Below are 14,140 nucleotides of genomic sequence, written 5' to 3'. Positions count from 1 at the left end.
ACAGGACCCCAAATCAGCCTAGTGTTTTTGGAGTAGCATAACAGCCAACGTTTCGAAATTCCATAGCGACAAGACCTCGAGAAGGACCAGCGTTTTCAGTTTTCAGCAGTCACACATCACAGTAGAACCCCCAAACCTCGCAGATCTCACCTTCCCGCAGCAGATCGTTGTCGCACGGTCAGATCCCGCGAAGTTTGCAGTTTCGGCTCGAGAAACGCAAATCTCAGCATCTGTGTTTTCCGCGCGTCGTTGTAAGTTGCCGTACCGTCGTCGTCGACATCGTCACCGACATAGAGTCGGAATTCAGCAGATAAAGATTGCAGATTTCAGCTCTTAGCGTTTTCAGATTTCAGCCCGTCTCGTCGTCGTCGACATCTTCGGCAAGTCCAAAGCATTGTAGAGATTTGTGCAATCAATAGTAGACCGCTCTCGCCATAGAGTGTGGGGCCCTTAGAGGAGGGTTTAACATTCTGGTGTTGTATTCTTCTCTCTCTATCTCTCAGTCTCATGCACCTTCATTCACGGTGTCTATCCACTTTGTTCGTGATCACCTGCACTCTCTCATTAAAGAACGGAAGGCTCTCCCTTCCCTAAGTAAAGGAACCTTGAGCACAGTTCGGGGCACTCATCTTGAGCAAAGTTCAACATTCACTTCCGTTGCACCTTACAACACCAAGAAGCGCAACGCCAAGAAAGACAGGACTCCTTGGATCGCGATCGTGAGCAAGCGCGCTTGGCGACCGAGGTACGAAAAGAAAGAAAAGCAGAAAGAAAGGCACCTATTGAGCGTGAGCGTGAGCGTGAGCGTGAGCGTGAGCGTGAGCGTGAGCGTGAGCGTGAGCGTGAGCGTGAGCGTGAGCGTGAGCGTGAGCGTGAGCGTGAGCGTGAGCGTGAGCGTGAGCGTGAGCGTGAGCGTGAGCGCTTGGCGGCCGAAGCAAGAAAAGAGGCGGCCAAAGAAAGACAGGTAGTTATTGGGCGTGAGCGTGAGCAAGCCCGCTTGGCGGCCGAAGATAGACGAGCGACCTTAGAGGCAGAGCATGAGGTACAAAGAGACCTACGCATGCAAGAGTTGGTCCGATAGGTTCTCACCTCGAAACCCGAGCCGGCCAAAGATATTGGTGGTTCATCACGTGACGCAAGCCGAGATTCGGACTCCAACAACCCAGTCACAGAGAAGATCACGTTCAGTAAGTATAATGGTAAGATGGATGCTACAATTATTCATTCTTGGTTGCATCAATTTAATGCTTATTTTGCAACAACTAAGAAGACAGGAAATAGCAAGGTTTTGACGGCAATTATGTACCTTGCCAGTGATGCCATTCATTGGTACCACGCATGGCAAGAGGCACAGTTGACAGTGCACCTAGAGGAAGCCGGCGAAGGCACGCCCCTTTCCTTCAATTGGGCCGACTTCAAGGCGCGGTTTATGCCCCCACAGTACCTAGTGTCACAAAGTGATGACGTGGCTACCGAGAGCAAAAACCCTAGAAACATGCAAACCCTAATTTCTACCAAAAACCTTAATCTGCAAAAACCCTAATTTCTGGAAACCCTAACCCTAACTGCTAGCTGAAACCCTAAAGGTGGCTGAAACCCTAAAACTGGCAGCAAAAATGCCACGTGGCAGCAGTACGGATTTTTGAATTTTCCGACGTGATTTACGGTGCTTTTTGGGCTGCGGAAATTACGCCAGGCAGCCTTTTGGGCATTGCTTTTCTCTACGCATTGTGTGAGAGAGAGAGAGAGAGAGACACACACACAGAGAGAGAGAGAGAGAGAGAGAGAGAGAGAGAGAGAGAGAGACTACTTTATTTTTTAATGGAGAGAGAGAGCTTGTGAGAGGAAAATAGTTGCTTTTGGTTTGGAAGCTTTTGGGGCTCTGCTTTTTGGGCATCCCTTGTAAACTTTAAATAAGCGGAGAGGGTTCTCACTCTGTAGAGCATATGGACGCAGAGTCTTGAGAGTGAAACCCTAACCGCTCTCCTGTACTTTGACATTGATTAATACATAAAGAAATACCGAAAGGGGCGCCAGTCTTTGGGGCCAATATCTCTAGACATGGAACTCCACCAGGCCAATGCAAGTCTATTGTGATCTGTGAATTGTTTTGAAGTGGTTATTTGGTGCTGTCGTGATTGATTCTTGACTTGGAGACTACATAGTTACCCAGAATGGGAACGGGGAACGAGAACGGGAGGGCCCGGAACGGGACGGGAGCGGGAAGGAAGGGGGGGGGGGGGGGGGGGGGGGGGGGGGGGCGGAACGAGAACGGGAACGGGGCCGGAACGGTCCACCTAAAGTAAGGCTTGAATTACCTCCATTCAACTTAGTCCCAAATAAACTCCTAAACAACCCCAAATCTGCCCCCTAACCTGTCCTCTAACTGCACCAAATATGTTCCCCGAATAACCCCAAAAGCCCACTTTTGCTTCCCCAAATGCCTACTTTTGCCCGGTGCGCGCCGCGTTTCGCCGTTCCGCCTCGTTCCCCCTATTCCGGAACACCATTCTGGTTACACCCCCTTCCGGGACGGCATTCCATTCTTATCTCCATTTCGGGAACGCGACTCGTTCGGAACGCCGTTTTGGAACGTTTGGGCTGTGTTCCCCCCATTCCCTGTTACAGTGCTTGGAGTGTCCAAGTCTGTTACAGTGGTATCAGAGCACGGCCGATTTCTCTTCTACGGGAAATCCGATCCCCAATTTTTTTTCCGCAGCACCTATGGCTTCACGCCAGGATTAGTCTACTCTATTTGCATCTGGAGATGCAGGCAAGGATCACAACGAAGATTCCGACAGAGAGTATGGCCCGCCTCGGCCTACTCAGGCGGAGCAACGAGAGATGAAGCGTCGTCAATTGATCGGCGATGCAACAAAGATGATGCTCAACTTTGCGAAGGATCCGAAATTGGCAAAATATATGAGCAAGACTTCTTTCCAGGAAGTGCATGCGCAGTGGCAGAAAACCACTACACCATCCCCGAAACCCGCTCTCAAGAAACCTTTTGATCACAAACAATATTCAGAGAAGGAACTAGAAGAGGTGGTTGATGCACGGATTGCTCAGCTTTTGACGCACAAAAGAAGGCCAAAAAGCACGGCAAAAAGGAAGAAAGGCACTGACTTCCCGGGTTATTTGGGTCGACAGTCGACTTTTGACAAAGCAAAGAAACAGAAGAAGCGTGTTCACTTTGAAGGAGTACCCAGTTCGTCTTCTTCTTCTTCTTCTGACAATTCTTCTAGCTCTTCAGATTCGAGTGAAGAAGACAAAAAGGTAAAAAGCGAAGCAAGAAACAACGCTTCGGAAAGGGTAAGAAAAAGGCAAAGAAGTCTAAATCTCGCCCAGTGACTAACAGTTCTACAGAGGACTCATCTACAGACAGTTCAGACTCCGATGACAAAAACTTTTATGCAAACAAAAAGAATTTTTATAACGCCAACCAGTGTGACTTTCTGGAAGATAAAAGCAAGAAAGTCCGAGAGTTTAAGGAAGGTGGACACTCAATCAAATTTGACACTTTTTCAGGCTACTCAGATGCTTCAAAGGCCTTGTCTTTTATACAGCAGTTTGACATCACTTTCGCGGGAGGACGCTACTCAGAGCACTCCAAGATTCGGAGAGCTGCCTCTTACTTTAAGGGGAATGCTCGAACTTGGTGGTCCACGCTTCTTTTAAACAAGACTGCACCAGTTAAATGGCTGAAATTTAAGAAGCTTTTTATTTCTTCTTGGTTGACGCAAGAGTATGAACGCGATATACGAGCTGCTTGGAACCATCTTCGGATGACCGAGAGAGATGCAATAAATGCTTCCTGTGAGAGATTCTGGAGCTCTTTTCTACCCGCCTCTTCATTCAAGAAGATCTCGTTCAGAGAACAGATTGAGCGGTTTACCTTGGGTCTACCTACAGAGATCCGAGATCACTGCTTGGAACCAAAGTTAGCTTCTATTCAAGAGTTGATGAGTCATGCGAAGCAGGGCTTTGCCATTCACTCTGGCAGTCTAACCTACCCACAGATGAGGCCATGACACAACGAGCCGAACAGACTTTTGGGAATGAAAGTAGAAAGAGAAAGAGCAACCCAAAGAAGAAGGATGCACGACCCAAGCTTACTCCTCAGGAGCGAGCTCGCTTTATCAAGGAGGGGAAGTGCTTTGGATGCGGGGAACATGGACATATCTCCGCGAAGTGCCCTAAAAAGGCACCGAAAAGCTGAGGAACGTGGACGAAAAGGCAAGATGAAAATAGGACTGGTTCCAGATTGTGTGGGTACTGATCCCAACACCATGGACAAGAGTACAGAACTTTGCCGAGCTTGGGGCAAAGTGAAAGATCAAGAGGCCCTGATCTTCTTTGATGGAGGAGCCAATGCCAACTTCATTTCACCGAAATTGGCGGCACGGCTCGAGATCACTCTCGATCGGATGGGACCACTTGGGAAGGCAGTTCCAACGGGACCCGACAGGGACGTAGCCATTACACCTGTCATTGGCAAACTTCGATTGCATTGTCAGGGGTATTTGGGGCATGAGAACTTTTTCATAATGCCTTTGGAGGGTTGTGATGTTCTCTTAGGGATTCCCTGGTACCACAAGAACAACGCCGTGGTCGAATATCGGGCGAGGAAAGCGACATTGACTACAAAGAAGGGCAAAACAATCGTACTTGATATTAAATTGAAGGGCGAGTCTGTCCCTATTGTATCGGCTTCGGCCATTTCTAAATTAATGAAATCCAATCTGTTTGTTTACTCGATCTTTATAAAAGAATTGAGCGATAATGATAGGACAAATATGTCTAAACTTGATAAAGAACGCCAAGATTTTCTCCACTCTCACGCCGATTGCTTCTCAGAGGGTCTACCAGGCGAGTTACCACCTGCTCGTCCTGAAGAACATACCATTGATCTGATACCTAGAAGCACACCACCGAACCGGCCACCTTACCGTGTGAGCCGAGCACAGAATGAAGAGATTATGAACCAAGTGAAAGACCTCTTGGAAAAGGGTCTTGTCCAGCCTAATACTTCACCGTATTGCTCTCCAATGTTGTTGATTTTGAAGAAAGACAGATCTTGGAGAATGTGCATCGATTATAGAGCTCTTAACAAAATCACGATCAAGAACAGATTTCCGATTCCTAGGATCAATGATATACTCGACAGGTTACAGGGATCCTCGTGCTTTAGCAGGATTGATCTGAAGAGTGGATATTATCAGATCAGGATCGCGCGGGGAGACGTCTACAAGACAGCCTTTCGGACAACTTTTGGGTTATTTGAGTTTTTGGTGATGCCTTTTGGCTTAACCAATGCTCCTACGACATTTAACCGGATGATGGACATGAGTTTTCGAGAGTACAGGCTATTTGTTGGCACTTTCTTTGACGACATCATTGTTTTCTCCAAGAACGAGGCAGAACACAGAGATCATCTGCTTCAAGTCTTTTAGGCAGTACGAGATCACAAGTTAGTGATTAATGCAAAGAAAAGTGAATTTTTCCTACCAGAGATACACTTTTTGGGACACATTGTCTCAGCAACAGGAGTGCACACCATTAATTGATTGAACAAGACGACCAAGGTAGGGTTGGGGACGATGAACCCACGTGATAGTAGGTGGCGCTCGGAGTGGTCTAGGGCGGCTCTGGATGAGGTACGAATAGAAGAGAAAGACAACAGCGAGTAAAGAAGGTGGCGTTCCGTCTGGTACTTTTAAGCCCATACAAAGGTGAATATAAGATTGTTAGAGAGGGGGGGAGGTCGATAGTGTCGATAGTGTCGATAGTTTTCATACCCCCTTAAAGGGTTTCAAGAGACTGGGGGGGTGAGTTAGGCTTTGCGTTCTAATGGGATTTCGAGCCCTAGAAAGCGCAAGCTGGTTTGTCTGAGCAAAGCGTCCAGCGAGTGAAGGGCAGAAAGACAGCAGGAGCGTCGAGTAAGGTAGACCAACCCGTCGTTTTCTAGACTTACGGGGATACCCAAGCGATATTCTTCCAAGTGTGAGACGATATGCATGAGAAGGACGACTTCGTGGGAGGCAAGTATACGAGATGTAAGCAACCTGTTGTGGTATAGGCTGCGTGTTTTTCCAGGTAGAGACTCCTCCTCAGGCCTTCCGTAGTATGGCTTCGTCTGGGAGGGAAGATAGACGAGGTTCCTTGAACCCACCATATTGTGGAAAAGGGTTAGTTCTTGTAGTATGGGGTGCCCCAAGACCTTTCTTTGAAATTCAATGAGGTCGGTGGACAGGGACGTCTGGTGTGCCTCCCTAATACTCGATGAGATGGCACCCGTTTGACTAGTCAAGCTGGCCCCATTTAGACCAGAATAGAGTATTCGTTTAAGGAGGGGCTTGGGGCACTCGTCTCCCCACTTGTTCATAACGAAGGACCAGAAGGACCCGGATTGGTACGCTTCCCACGTGTTAGGTGCCTTAGTCTGGCCCATGAGGCCCGCATAGATGCATGTGTGGCATGCCACCATGTCGATCTCCTCCAGGGTAAGCTCACTGGGAAGAACTAGCTGGTCGATAACCCGCCGAATGACCCTCTTAATGTTGCGTCTTAGGTTGGCCAGGGTGGCTGCACCAAAGCCGTTCTTCGGGACTAGTCGCGAGTAGCTGGGGAGCTCAGCATATGACCTGGCGAAGAGGTGTTGCACGGGGCATTTACGGTTGAAATAGGGGCCATTCTCGGGGCTAAATAGGTGGAAGAGTAGGTAACACGTGCTGGTGATAGCCTTGCTCTCCTCATTGAGAAGATTAACGAGCCCTTCGTATCGAGAGGGGGTGGCAGCCAACCTCGATAACCCAAAGCCCAACTGGCCCGATAGAGAGTAAGGCAAGCCGGTCAAGGTAGTACTCGGTAATAAGGGTGGCAGCCCATAACCCGTCTGTGGGGGGGCTTTCTCTGCCTGCAGATAGAGCCCCCCCCACCTGTTCCTTTATACCTTCCCTTACCTTAATGCTATAAACAGCCCACTGAACCATCTGGTCCTCCATCCATACCTCCTTTCTTCCATAGGCCTGTTTAAGCTCTGGATACTGCCCCAAGAATTCCACGGTCTTCTCCACTTTCGGGGGGGTTAGATAGGCAGAGGCTCTCCCTCCCTTGCTTCCACGGCCTGTCCTTCCTCCAGGATTGGTCCTAGGTTGGAGGGTAGGGTACATTCCGCTTTGGTCTCCTCTTCCTCTCTGTCCACGTGTTCCCCACTGGATAAAGTATCAGCACTATCGACACTATCGACATTGCCCGCGCCTTCAACGTGGTCAACTATCTCGCAGCCTCCCCGTTCCCATCCTTCCTTGTCCTCCTTAAACCCCGGCCAAGGATCAGTCTTCATCAGGTACCGCATTGAACCTGTTATTTTGTTCTTCCTTATGGGTTTCCCATGACCCAGCCTTAGCCCTTGCACTACTCTCCCTATAGATCTCCTCCTAATAACAACGTCGCGATATCCTTGCGACCTTATAACGTCGTCTAGCGCATCCCCAAATTGGTTAAATGGGATAGGTTCTATCCCATTTGCATCCACATAGAGGATATAATCCTCGTAGAGAGACCCGGGAATAGGCACCTTCTTTGCTCCTAGTGGTATTTCGGCCCCTGGGTCATATCTGACCTTTTTCGTCACCCACTCAATAAGCCCTGAGCAGTCCGCCCCGCCTCCTGTTAACTCGTTAAGGGCTTCCACACTATGACCTATCCGGGTCTTGTCGGGCGGCATTCCCAAGGCTCAATTAACTAGCCCGCTGGCGTCCCCCTTGAGCCTTTCAATAAGAAAGGGATTGCGGCGCGTAACCGTTCTAGGTGTCTGTATAAAGAGGAAGCGTCTCCTCCCCCCGCTAGATCGGTCCACGTCAGGCCACCTCCAGTTGGCCATAAAAAGGGAGTGGGCGCCGGCCTTAACCGACATAGCGGGCCTCCCTTTAGCCTCCACAATTACCCTCTAGTTGGAGAGCAACCTTTTTAATATGCTGGCAGCCGCATTACTCGGTTGTTGAGTAACATCTAGGAAGAGTAGCAAGTTCTTACCTTCAACCAGTGTCAGCTCAAGTCTATTTGCTATCCGGCTCACGTCCAGGCTCTCACACCTCTCCCCTAGTATGTGCTCCAATAGCGCTGTTAGGGTCGACTTTCCCGTGGCCCCGAGCCCCCACAGAAAGAGACTAAACTGCTCGCGGGTATCCAATGTAAAGACTAGCCTCAGGAAGGCTCTCAACAAGTTTAACTTTAGGACGTCTCCATCCATCAGGGTAAGAAGGAAGCTTTTCTGGATGGGGGTCATTGGTGTACACATATCCAGCTCAATACCTGCATAGCTCGTGCAGACCCACAAGGGACTGGGCAGGTGTAACAGCGGCCCTGACTCGTGAGGAACAAGTACTCCGTTGAGAAAGGGGAGCCCTGAATCAATCATCCTGGCCCGCTTAAGGAGCCGGCGCAGGCGCTCCTCTACTGATTTAAGAAGATGTTGGGAGCTCATTCTCTTCCTTTGGGGTCGTGTGAACGCAGCCCCCATTCCCTTCATCTCCTCCTCTATCTTATTTAGTATCTCGTACGCCCATCTGGGCAGACTATCCCACCTCTAATTTTTATACTCATACCACTGCTCGTCCGGAAGCAGGTAGGCCCAGTTATCCTTAAACCGATCGGCCAGTAACGCCCCTATGTGGGCGTCCAGTTCGAGGTCCAACTCAGCCGTATCTCCTCCATATTCGCCTGCCTGCTCATCCGCTCGTTTTTCAAGGATTCTCAAGAGGTCGAGCTCCTTTTTCTGATAGCGAGCTTGAAAGATGAGAGTCTCCTTTTGCATAGCCCGGTTACCCATTACTTGCCCGTAAAGAGTGTTCCACCAGGTCCCCTTAATAATAGGCGTTCTAACCTCAGCTACGCAGCCCTCCTGGGCGGGCCAGAGAAGACGCGGGAATACGCCTAATCCGGCAAGGGGGACCCTCTTATAGACCTCACGGACCTCTCCCAAGTAGAGACTCCTCCTCAGGCCTTCCGTAGTATGGCTTCGTCTGGGAGGGAAGATAGACGAGGTTCCTTGAACCCACCATATTGTGGAAAAGGGCTAGTTCTTGTAGTATGGGGTGCCCCAAGACCTTTCTTTGAAATTCAATGAGGTCGATGGACAAGGACGTCTGGTGTGCCTCCCTAATACTCGATGAGATGGCACCCGTTTGACTAGTCAAGCTGGCCCCATTTAGACCAGAATAGAGTATTCGTTTAAGGAGGGGCTTGGGGCACTCGTCTCCCCACTTGTTCATAACGAAGGACCAGAAGGACCCGGATTGGTACGCTTCCCACGTGTTAGGTGCCTTAGTCTGGCCCATGAGGCCCGCATAGATGCATGTGTGGCATGCCACCATGTCGATCTCCTCCAGGGTAAGCTCACTGGGAAGAACTAGCTGGTCGATAACCCGCCGAATGACCCTCTTAATGTTGCGTCTTAGGTTGGCCAGGGTGGCTGCACCAAAGCCGTTCTTCGGGACTAGTCGTGTCACGTGACACATCCCAACCCTATGTGTCCGTGGACAAGCTACACCACAGCGAGGTTCAGTCAGTCCGATCAAGTTAGATTAGCAGTGATCTGGCACTTTTGTGAGTCTATTCGTAGACCGTGCATGCCCAGTCACTTAGCATAGATGCATATCCTCCGGTTGCACACAGCATGATCATCGGAATTCCCATCAGAATCCATTAGCATCAGTTAGGGGGATTTTCCAGTGCATTTAGCCTATTTTTCTATTTATTGGTTATTTTCACTTATTATTTTTAAGTGACTTTCCAACAAAAGTAGGTAGGGCAATTTTGCTAAGTTAATATATAAGCAAACCCAAGTTAGCACTAAATGGCAGAAGAGGCAACGGGAGCACCTTGCTCAACAGGCAACTTCTCAGCAAGACCAACCCCCGCGACTACTCTGGCGTTTTCTCCACAGAAGACCTAGCGTTTTTGCATCACATCAGCCTTGGCGATTTGTGCACAGCAGATCAGCCCCGGCGTCATCACGACACAGTAGATCAGCCTAGCGTTTTTGCATTTGTAGAACCCCGGCGACAGAAGGACCAATTTCAGCCCCTGGCGTTTTTGGATTTCAGCAGCAAATTAAGACCAGCATTATTCACCTAAAGTGTAGCAGATTCAGCCCGTAAAGACCATCAGTTTTCAGCCCTAAGAAACCCCATTTTCAGCCAAGAAAACGCAGCCAAAACAGTCATTTTCAGCCACCGAAACAGTCCCGAAATTCAGCGATTAGAAGATCTCAGATTTCAGCCATCGTCGTCGTCATCGGCATAGACCAAGTTGCATAGTCCATTGCATACGCCTTGTACACCTTGTGCAATCAAAGAATACACCACTCTCGCCGACGAGAGTGGGGCCTTCGGAGGAGGGTTTTACAACCTCTCCGTGTCGTATCTCTTCTCTCTCCTTCTCTCAGTCTCATTCATTTGCACGCACAATCCATTCACTTTGTTCGTGACCACAGCACTCTACAGCCGGAAAGCTCTCTTTCCCTAAAGAACTAAAAGGAACCTTGAGCAGTAAAGATCACTAATCTTGAGAAAATACAACATTCATTCCGCTGCACCTAACAAGTCGGGAGCTCAGCAAGATAGATCCGGCCAAGATAGAGACTATCCGTGATTGGCCCGATTTGAAGAATGTCCATGAAGTTAGAAGCTTCTTGGGACTGTGTTCGTACTACAGGCGGTTCATTCGAAAGTTTGCAGAGGTTGCTTCATTGGCCCGATTTGAAGAATGTCCATGAAGTTAGAAGCTTCTTCGGACTGTGTTCGTACTACAGGCGGTTCATTCGAAAGTTTGCAAAGGTTGCTTCCCCTTTGCATATCTTGACACAGAAAGGAGTCCCTTTCTCGTGGGGATCCACAGAGGTGGCTGCCTTTCAGACATTGAAAAAGAAATTGATTACAGGACCAGTTTTGACTTTGCCGGACATGCAGAAGTCATTTGAAGTATATTGTGATGCTTGTGGTCGTAGTCTGGGTGCGGTCTTAATGCAAGAAGGCCATGTCATGGCTTATGAGAGCCGATTGTTCTCAAGGCCGGAGATAACAGCACAGATTTATGAGAAAGAGCTTTTGGCGGTTATCCATGCTCTTACTCAGTGGCGGCATTACCTACTCGGACCGGATTTTACTGTCTTTACAAACCTTCAGAGTTTGCGCTACTTCTTGTGTCACAAAGTGATGACGTGGCGGACAGCAGAAACCCTAATTTCTGCCAGAAACCCTAAAATTCCTGCAAACCCTAATTTTTGCCAAAAACCCTAAATTCCGGAAATCGCGGAGGCGGATTATTTTATTAAAAAAAAAAATTAAAAAAAAAAAATTTTGGAAAACGATGAGCGACGCGAATTTTGCTTTTGCTTTTTTTTTATTAAAAAAAAAGAGAAAAGACTCTCTAAGAGAGAGAGAGAACTGATGCTTTTGATTTTAAAAGCTTTTGGGGCTCTGCTTTTGGGCATCCCTTGTAACCTTTAAATTAGTGGTGAGGGCCTCACTTCTCAGAGCATCTGGACGCAGAGTCTGAGAGTGAAACCCTAACCGCTCTCTTGTACTTTGATGATTGATTAATACAAAAAGAAATACCGAAAGGGGCGCCAGTCTTTGGGGCCAATATCTCTAGGCACGGAACTCCGCCGGGCCAGTGCAAATCTATTGTGATCTGTGAATTGTTTTGAAGTGGTTATTTGGTGCTGTCGCGGTTGATTCTTGACTTGGAGTGTCCAAGTTTGTTACAGTGGTATCAGAGCACGGCCGATTTCTCTTCTACGGGAAATCCGATCCCCGAATTTTTTTCCGCGGCACCTATGGCTTCAGGCAATGATCAGTCGACTCCCTCTGCATCTGGAGATGCGGGCTGGGATCACAACGAAGATTCAGACAGAGAGTATGGCCCGCCTCGGCCTACTCAGGGGGAGCAAACAGAGATGGAGCGTCGTCAATTGATTGGCGATGCAACAAAGATGATGCTCAATTTTGCCAAGGACCCGAAGATGGTAAAATATATGAACCAGACCTCTTTGAAAGAGGTACAGATGGAGTGGCAGAGAACCACAACACCACTCCCGAAACCCGCTCTCAAGAAACCTTCTACCTCCAAGAAATATACGGAGAAGGAACTGGAGAACGTGGTTGATGCACGGATTGCTCAGCTTTTCGACGTGCAAAAGAAAGACAAAAAGCACGGCAAAAAGCACGGCAAAAAGCAGAACAAAGGTACTGACTTCCCGGGATATTTGGGTCGTCAGTCGACATTCGACAAAGCAAAGAAACGGAAGAAGCGTGTTCGATTTGAAGGAGTACCCAGTTCTTCTTCTTCTTCTTCTGACAGTTCTTCTAGCTCCTCGGATTAGAGCGAAGAAGACAGAAAAAAAGCAAAAAGCGAAGCAAAACACAAAGCTTCGGAACGGGCAAGAAAAAGGCAAAGAAGGCTACATCTCGCCCAGAGACTGACAGTTCTACTGAGGACTCGTCTACAGACAGCTCAGATTCCGATGACGGAAAGTTTTATGCGAACAAGAAGAATTTTTACAAAGCCAACCAGTATGACTTTCTCGAAGATAACAGCAAGAAAGTCCGAGAGTTTAAGGAAGGTGGCCACTCGATCAAGTTTGATACTTTTCAGGATACTCAGATGCTTCGAAGGCTTTGTCTCTTATACAGCAGTTTGACATCGCTTTCGCGGGAGGACGCTATTCAGAGCACTCCAAGATTCGGAGAGCTGCCTCTTACTCTGAGGGGAATGCTCGTACTTGGTGGTCCACGCTTCTATTAAGCAAGACTGTGCCAGTTACATGGCTGAAATTCAAGAGGCTTTTTATTTCTTCTTGGTTGACTCAAGAGTTTGAGCGAGATATACGAGCTGCTTGGAACCATCTCCGGATGACCAAGAGCGATACAGTGAATTCTTACTGTGAAAGATTCTGGAACTCTTTTCTACCTGCCTCTTCATTCAAGAAGATCTCGTTCAGAGAACAAATTGAGCGGTTTACATTGGGTCTACCTACAGAGATCCGAGACCACTGCTTGGAACAGAAGTCAGCTTCTATTCAGGAGTTGATGAGTCATGCGAAGCGGGGCTTTGCAATTCACTCTGGCAGTCTGACCTACCCCACAGATGAGGTCATGACACAACGAACCGGACAGACTTCTGGGAATGAAAGTAGAAAACGAAAGAGCAACCCAGAGAAAAAGGATGCACGACCCAGACTTACTCATCAGGAGCGGACTCGCTACATCAGGGAGGGGAAGTGCTTTGGATGCGGGAAAACTGGACATATCTCCGCGAAGTGCCCTAAAAAGGCACAGAAAGAACAGAATGACAAGGACGACGAAAGGCCTGAGAGTTCGAGAGCAGCTGAGGACCGTGTACGAAAAGGCAAGATGAAAACAGGACTGGTTCCAGATTGTGTGGGTACTGATCCCGACACCATGGATGAGAGTACAGAACTTTGCCGAGCTTGGGGCAAAGTGAAAGATCAAGAGGCCCTGATTTTCTTTGATGGAGGAGCCAAGGCCAACTTCATTTCACCGGAATTGGCGGCGCGGCTCGAGATTACTCCCGATCGGATGGGACCATTTGCAGAGGCAGTTCTAGCGGCACCCGGCAGGGACACAGCCATTACACCTGTCATTGGCAAACTTCGGTTGCATTGTCAGGGGTATTTGGGGCATGAGGACTTCTTCATAATGCCTTTGGAGGGTTGTGATGTTCTCTTAGGGATTCCCTGGTACCACAAGAACAATGCCGTGGTCGATTATCGGGCGAGAAAAGCGACTTTGACTACAGAAAAGGGCAGAACAATTGTACTTGATATTAAACTAAAGGGCGAGTCTGTCCCTATTGTATCGGCTTCGGCTATTTCAAAATTAATGAAATCCAGTCTGTTTGTTTACTCGATCTTTATGAAAGAGTTGAGTGGTGATGAGAGGACAAATATGTCTAAACTTGATAAAGAACGCCAAGATTTTCTACACTCTCACGCCGATTGCTTCTCAGAAGGCCTGCCAGGAGAGTTACCACCTGCTCGTCCTGAAGATCATACCATTGATCTGATACCTGGTAGTACACCACCGAACCGGCCACCCTACCGTGTGAGCCGAGC

The 14,140-nt window shown here is 48.5% G+C and overlaps 1 protein-coding gene and 1 pseudogene across 1 annotated transcript in view; both read right to left on the bottom strand.

Annotated features, from left to right (window-relative positions):
* ATH9 (ABC2 homolog 9) overlaps positions 1 to 14,140 on the bottom strand; it is a 60,902-nt gene that overhangs the window by 22,675 nt on the left and 24,087 nt on the right. The gene's annotated exons all lie outside the window — the stretch shown is intronic.
* LOC147461331 (uncharacterized) lies at positions 5,834 to 8,833 on the bottom strand (annotated as a pseudogene).

The sequence above is a fragment of the Adiantum capillus-veneris genome, chromosome 3 (genome assembly GCF_014529385.1).
Source record: "Adiantum capillus-veneris isolate H3 chromosome 3, ASM1452938v2, whole genome shotgun sequence".
NCBI lineage: Eukaryota > Viridiplantae > Streptophyta > Polypodiopsida > Polypodiales > Pteridaceae > Adiantum > Adiantum capillus-veneris.
This window is presented reverse-complemented; position numbering and strand designations above follow the sequence as displayed.